Here is a 7,867-nt window from a genome sequence, read left to right on the forward strand (position 1 = left end):
GCTGGCTCTAGGGGTTTGTTGCCTGCCAGGAACCTGCATCTAAGATGTCACTGAAAAGCTACCCAGACTCATCCAGCCCTCTGACTAGTACATGAGCTCTAATAATGCTGCCAGGGGCAAAGCAAGAGTATATCATAAGTGTCTACATGGCTCTGGGATCAAGGGTGAAGGGGATGGGGCCCCAGGTGGTGTTCTTGCCCATTCCAGTCAAGTGTAAAGGTGCAGAGAGAAGCAGTGGTATCCTAGAGATCAATACATGGCTGCATAGATGGTACTGCCAGCAGGCCCTTGACTTCAACAGGAAGACAGACTGCTAGGAAGAGATGGTGTTCACCTGATGGAGAGGGAAGAGTGTCTTCATGTACAGGTTTACTAACTTAATGAAGAGGGTTTTAAAGTAAGTTCACCAAGGATTGGAGAAAAAAGCCCATAGGTAAGTAAAAAGCCTGGAGATCTAGATAAAAACTTAGTAAAGAGAAGTAATAATGGAACCCTTAGCATTGTTCTAAAGGAGAAAATATAACAGTCAGTTAAATATCTAAAATGTTGATACACTAATGCAAGAAATGAGGAACAAATAGGAAGAATTGGGAAGACCTAGTACTGTCACAGAATTATGATGTAATTGGGACTACAGAGACAGGCCAGGATAGTTCACATGACTGGAATATAAACACAGCTTGTTCAGAAAAAAAAAAAAAGACAGGCAGGAGGGAAAAAAGGGAGATGCTGCCCCATTTAAGGCAATCTACACTTGTTTGGAAATGCAGTATGAAGTGGAAGATAGGCCATTTGGAAGGGTGGCCTCTGGGTAAGGGTCAGAGTGGAGGAAGGAAGGTGGATGTCAAGGTAGACATTTACTACAGGCCTCCAAACCAAGAGAAGATGAATGGAGGCCTTTTTTTTTTTTTTTAAAAAAAACAAGTGACAGAAGCTTCTAAATCACAGGACTCGGTTCTCATGGGGGGCTTAATTATTGGAACACCTGCTGGAAGGGAAACAGTCATGCGCAAGCAGTCCAGCAAGTTCCTGGAGTGTTTTGGGGATAACTTATTGATTCAGATGGCAGAGAGGCCAATGAAAGGGAAGCACCTCAAACTTGCTGCTCAAAAACAGGGAGGAATTGGTTGAGAATGTCAAGATGAAAGGTAACTTTGGTGGCAGTGACCATGAAATGACAAAGTTCAAGATCCTAAGGGAAGGAAGGAAGAAAAGCACCAGAATGAAGACGACAATGGATTTCAAAAAAGCAGACTTTAACAAACTCCGGGAACAGGTAGACAGGAGCCCTTGAAAGGCAAGTCTGAGGGGCAAAAGTAGTCCAAGAGAGGTGACTGGACTTCAACGAGGCCCTTTCAAGGGTTCAGGAGCAAGCTATTCTAATGAGAAGTGCAATACGAGGCCAGTCTGACTGGCAAAAATCTTTTCTATGAGTTGAAACTCAAAAAGGGATCCTACAAAAAGTGGAAACTTGGTCACAGTACACAGGTAAGAGTACAAGATTATCACCCAGGTATGCAGGCAGAAAACTTTTGGACTATGAGAGTGGTCAGACAATGTAAAAGGCTACCTAGATAAGTTGTGGATTCCCCGTGCTTGGAAACTTTCAAAAGCAGGTAAGACAGACACGTGGCTGGGATGGTTCAGTCAGGGATGATCCTGCCTCGTACGCAGGGCTGGATTAGATTACTTCTGAGGTCCCTTCCAGCCCTACTTTCCTATGTACAAGGTGGTTCCTAAAGTACAAGATGGCTTTTTGTTTAAAAAAAGGGACCAAGAAAAGATACCAGTAGATTTGCAGATGATATCACAAGACAGATACGCTTCACACCCAGCACAGTCATATCTGAATAGAGCCAAGACATCTATGCTTGGCCAGTAGATAGGCTACGTTGAGAGCATACATGACACAGTACAAATGCTCAGAAAAGTATACAGCCTGACAGCAGAAGGGGATTTTACAGGCTCGTGAAATCCCAGCGTGATCCTGGGAAAAATGTGGGAACAGATTTATTGACTTGGAACACTTAAAATGATAGGCATAGTTCTGTCAACAATGCAGTAGTAACTCTACTACTAAATTACTTCCATCTCCAGGAAGTTTCCTAATTCAGTAAGGTTTGTTTTGTGATCCACTGTGCTCAGACAAGGGGTTAGCATACACTACAGAATAATTTAAACAATTCAGTACTAAACAGGAGCATAAAACACAATCTCTGTACTTTGTGGGTGCCCAGAACTGGAAAGGAAAAGCAGTAGACACGGCCAGGAATGTCATAAAAGGAAAAATAAATAGATGGGGAACACTGGAGTACATCCTTCTAGAGCAGTGGTTCCCAACACGGTGCACATGAGTGCCATGGAGCCCCCCAAGGTTTATTCAGGTGCCTGCACACATTTCAATAAAAATCATTATTCCAACAAAAAAATGCTGTCATATTGGTGCCTGCTACTTTTTCTTTTAAATTCAAATGTGCCCTTGGGCACATCAACGTTGGGAACCCCTGCTCTAGAGGCTATATCCTGGCCCAGCACAGGGACAACGGGTCAGAGAACTGCCACTTGCTTTCCACCAAAGATAGCTTCCTGCAGTCCAGTCAAATACTAGATGCTACAGAAAAAAGTATTGGGGCATGCAGAGGGGGCACAGACAAAACACACACCAAGCTAGGTGATCAACATGCTACTAAGGACTCAGGGTCTGATCCAATTAGGAATGGGTGAGCAAATCTGGGTCCAATCATCAGATAGCTGCATAAGGAATAGCAAAAAGACAACTGTCCAAGCTGCAATGGGACATAAATCCTAGGCATTCTGGACTCAGGCTGGTTGTGGAGATTTAACTGGACACAGAAGTGCAGTGACAGACTGCTATTACTGGCTAGGACCAGGAGTACCTCAGCCATGAACTTATCTGGTATAAAAAGAGTTGAAAGAAGTTCAGTACAGAAGAAAAAGAGGATCACTTCAGAAACAGGTTCTCTCTTACAAGGGAGAATGAGTAAAATGTTCCTTCCTCTACCAAGTAAAACATGTTTATTGAGGTGATAAAGAAGTATTTTTATATCTCATTTAGAATGCAAGGCTTTTAAAAATTCATAGCCTCAGCAGCAAGATCTCTCTTCCTGTTCTACTTCCTGAGGAATGTTCAATGTCTTCTATCTGAAACTACAAGAAATTGTTGAATGCTTAGCCTTCTACCAAAACTGAGTTTTAAATATAATTAGTGTAATACACAGCAATTTCTGATTCTTCAGTAGGCAGCATTAAGATTGAGGGTCTGTAGGAAGATAGCATTTAGTAAGATTCCAAGAGAGCTCAAAATCATGGTCATTTAGATCCAGATTTTCCAATTCAAAGCATCCAAAAATTCATACAAGAATTTTTAGAAGAGTTCAGCTCCTATTTGCAAGGATAAATAAAACAACCAGGTTTTCAAAAAATGCTCAGCATTAGGTATTCTTCATGATACTTGCCCCTAGATTTTCAGGACAGTTCAGTACCAATTATACTGAGATATTTTGAAAAATGTGTCTCTTTGCAAAGTATTTCCATAAAGGCTAGAGGAGAATGTTTTCTGGAAGCTGGTGCTCTTGTTCAAATGGGAATTAATCCCGGTAATTCATATGACCTCTGGTATGCAGGAGGTCAGATTAGATAAGGATGATCCTTTCTGGCCTTATTTCTAACTGTGCAACTCTGTTTGAAACTAGATGATAATCTATGTGGTATTTTTATTGAGAAGCAAAACACCTTCCCCTTCAGTCACTGTGAATAAGAAAATAAGAAGCTCACCTTTGGTATCTGTAACAGTGATTCTGCATTACCTTCTTGAATACTTAAGTTTTGGGACTTTACTTGAAACCTTTTTTTCCTAGATGGTTTTACTTCAGTTACTGCGGTACCTCAGAGGTAACAACAGAAACACACATCATCTGACATCTCATTTGTGCTGCTATAAAAAATGTTATGTTATAGCAACACAAATGGTGGGCAAACAATCATCCCTACCCTTCGTTGCACCACAAAAATCAGTGGTGCAACAAAAGGTAGCAATACACTATGCCACTTTATTGTGGTGGACAAATACAGGCTACCTGAGCTGCTTGCACTCTCCAGCCACCCTAGACAGATGCTCTGGGGACTTGAGGGCCCCAGCAATCTCAGGAGCTTCCCCTACTCACCCAAAACTGTGTCTGGAGAATATATCACACTTTGGCCTGAACTCTCTATGGGTGGAATAAGGGGCGATGCATGTTTTGCCCAGTGAAGTGGATCAGCTATGCCATAGCACATCACAGCAGCTGATCTGCTTTACTTGGCAATATGTATTTCTAACCCCAGTCTCAATGCTGTTATAGAACTCCTTAGCAAACCAACAGAGTTTTAATGGCAAAATCTGGTCTGCCATATGCAACCAGCTGCAGCCATACAGATGCAACCATTTGAAGGAATGGAAATGTGATTGAATCGTAGCTGCCAAAAGAAAGGGTCAACTGTCAGACAGGGACCCTTAAAACAGAAAACAGTCGGCCTCCAAACTAGTCTCTAGGAAGGCAAAGGCAGATTCCCTGCAAGACATATAAAATCCCTGGCCAAATTAAAGCGCCTGCAGCATCTCATGTACTCAGTGCCCTGTGCTTCAAAATGGCGCTGGGGGCACTTTAACTAAAGCTCATTTAACAAGTGCTAGCATGCTCCAACAGACTCAATTAATTAAGTCCACTCCAACACACTGTAACTGGTGCGTCAGAGCAGACGTCCCACATGTCTACAGGCACCCATAGCGTTTAAAATAGTCCCAGGCATTGTGAACCTATATGCAGTAGCGAACTTGGAACTCAGACTCTTACTACCGCAATCAACTACAGCAGTGCATCATGGAAGTACCTAATGCAGACATTTCCAGAGGAATTATTTTGGGCAAACTTCATGCTTCGCTACAGAACAAAACTGCAATTTTTATTAGTTTCTTCTACCAGTCACTAACCAAAAAGAAGGAGGAACCGTGTGGGAGGGGAGAGTAGTGGAAATAAACTCATAATGAATAAAGCCTTAGAATTCCTCTAGAACTGCCGATGAATTCAGTCATTTACTTCAGTTGATTAGCATGTTCTTCACAAGTATTGGCTGCAGTCTAAAAATCAGATACTTTGGAATTTGTCCCTCCACACAGTACAAATCTGAGGACATCCTTAAAATAAACTTTCAGAATTTCTCTTCAGTATATACTTGATTTCAAATGCCTAACAGGACCTGCTATTTTCTCAATAATGAAAAACAAAATTCCATTAAGTTATTTTCAATTTAAACAGTTTCTCGCACAATAAATTGCTTTTGTCAATTTGCTCTCAATTCACATCAGTAACAAATCAATCCTTTCACAACTCTTGTGGAACTGCGCCTGTTGTATACACAAGCTGTTGTGTAGCCAACACACTGTACCCACCAGAATCCAGGCATCCCACATCCCAATGTTTTCAGCTACCACCTCTGGCTGCAGGCTCTGGTACACTTCCTTTCGTAGACTCGGAACGCCATGGTCCACCTGCCCAAAATACTTTTCACTGAACTCCAATCACTATGGCTACTCCAGTTTATTGTTCACCTCTTCAAGGACAGAAGAGCTGCAATGCAGAAGATTTTCTCTTTTTGTAAAAAGATTCTAGAACATTTATACTCCAGACAACATAAGAGATTCACATGTCTTGTTTTACTCAAGTTGTATGCATTTCTCTGACTTAAGTGCGGAAAAGTGAGACACAGGCTTTTAAAAAGAGTCAAAGATCCTTTATCTACAGTTTTAAGCTTCTAGTTTATTCTCCTTGCGTCTAAAATGGCCCCTCCTTACCAATACACCCTCTCAGTGAAACCCCATAATCAGTATCATAACAAATACTCCCTGCCCCTCCTATACCACGTAAAATTCTATGTTTGTTGCCAGCCCTCCTGGACAGAATCAAATTTTCTTGGACTGGCAACCCTCCCTTATTTAAGGTGTACTAATGTGAATAGAAGGACTGCCAATATTTAGTGACCCTGTACTGTAAGCTCCATCACTATTAGAGGTGCACCAATACATCAGTCCACATTGTATCGGCACCAATAAAAGGAAACGGCACTACCAGCAAATCGGCTTTTTTTGGCTGATATGGTCGATAATGTCACAGATAAATGCCGTGTGCATGCACACAACTGGAGCATGCATGCAAACAGGAACGCAGCCAGACAGCTTGGCGAGCAGCCTCCTGCCGGTAATGGGGCATCCCAGCCAGGGCAGGGTGTGGGACAGAGCCACAGGCGACTTGTCCAGGGTCATACAGAGGGGGGTGGCAGCCACCGCTGCACGCACCCAAGGAGAGAGTCAGGGGCGGCATGTGCCCCCCTGCATTTGTGTGCAGGACCAGAGCAGGTGGGCTAGGCCAGGGCTGTGTTTGGCATGGACAGGGGTGGGGCAGACAGTGGCGACAATACTAGAAGGGGGGCTACGGGGTAGCTGTGGTGAATTTTGGGGTGGCTGTAGCCTACCCCATAACCCTCCTCCCAAGCACCACCACCGCATGCCCCCCATGCCTCCCCCAGGGTTTGCACAGTGCAGGGAGCTGCCCATGGGTCCATCCTAAGTCCTGCCCTGGCTGAGCAGTGCCTGCCCCAAGCCCAGCTGCACTCCCTCACCATGGGGGCCTCAATCTGTACTCCCCCGCATATCCCTTAACAGACTTACTGACCAGACACTGCTCTCCAAGGTGCCGGGCTGCAATTGGATCAGTATTGCCTGATACGGACAGTTATAATCATCAGTATCGGCCAAAAAAATTGCTAACTGGTCCACCTTGATCACTACATCTTGGCAATCCATCTCAAGATTGAAATAGTCTTCCTTCTCTTATGATCCACATTAAGAATAGTACCCTACAACCTGATACAGATACATGGAATCCCTGGTATCAAATGGAATTCTAAAGTTACACACACACAAGTTCTCCAAAGCACTTCTCTCTGATTTGTTCATCCTTCCAAGTAAGAAAAGCAGTTAACACATTTGTTCAATTTCATTTTTCTACATTAACTTAAAACAGCAAATTACTTCAACAGTCTGAGGAAACTTACATTAGAAATGAGGCAGAAGCCTGGGCAATTTTTTTTGCATACCTGTATTTCTAGTGCACAGTAGATCAATGTGAATTATCTGACAAATCCTTTTTAAAGCATGAACCGCTCAGCTTTATTTCCCGCAGTAATTTTTAGCACTGCATTATACTCCCAGAGACTTTACTATCAGTCAATTACAGTAACTTTTATATAAAGAAAGATCATAGGTTTTTTGATTTAGCTGATATTGTTACAAATAGACACTTGTATACTATCCTTCAGTTGAGTCAGCAACAAAGCACTGGAACTTTGGGATAAAGTACAAAAGCAGATTAACTCTTAACAAATATCCCATTTTACCTAAAAGCCCTTAAGTTAGAGGGGGGGAAAGATGTAGTACGTATTTTATGCATAAACTGAAGAACTCATTTTAGTTTGAATTCTGCAAAACATTAAGTTTTATGCATCACAAAGAGACCTAAAAATGCTTCACTTTATAAAGACCCACTAACAGCTCTTACATAATAGAAACATTTTCCATTTCCTGAATTCAGTACTGAACATTTGATAACACTATTTCTTGAGACCTGTGTAAGCCTGCTAACAACTCAGGTCAATACAATGAGAAATACACCATGCGACAGTATACTCATGATGAAAACACTTTAATTGACATTTCCACTGCTCTTACTCCCAAACATTTCAATTAAAAAGGAGTCTTTGATGGTCATCTAAGAAATCATAATTTTATCTGCTATGCATAATTGAAGATGCA

The sequence above is a fragment of the Gavialis gangeticus genome, unplaced genomic scaffold, assembly GCF_001723915.1.
Source record: "Gavialis gangeticus isolate Ggan-Ray unplaced genomic scaffold, GavGan_comp1, whole genome shotgun sequence".
In the NCBI taxonomy this organism is placed as follows: Eukaryota; Metazoa; Chordata; order Crocodylia; family Gavialidae; genus Gavialis; species Gavialis gangeticus.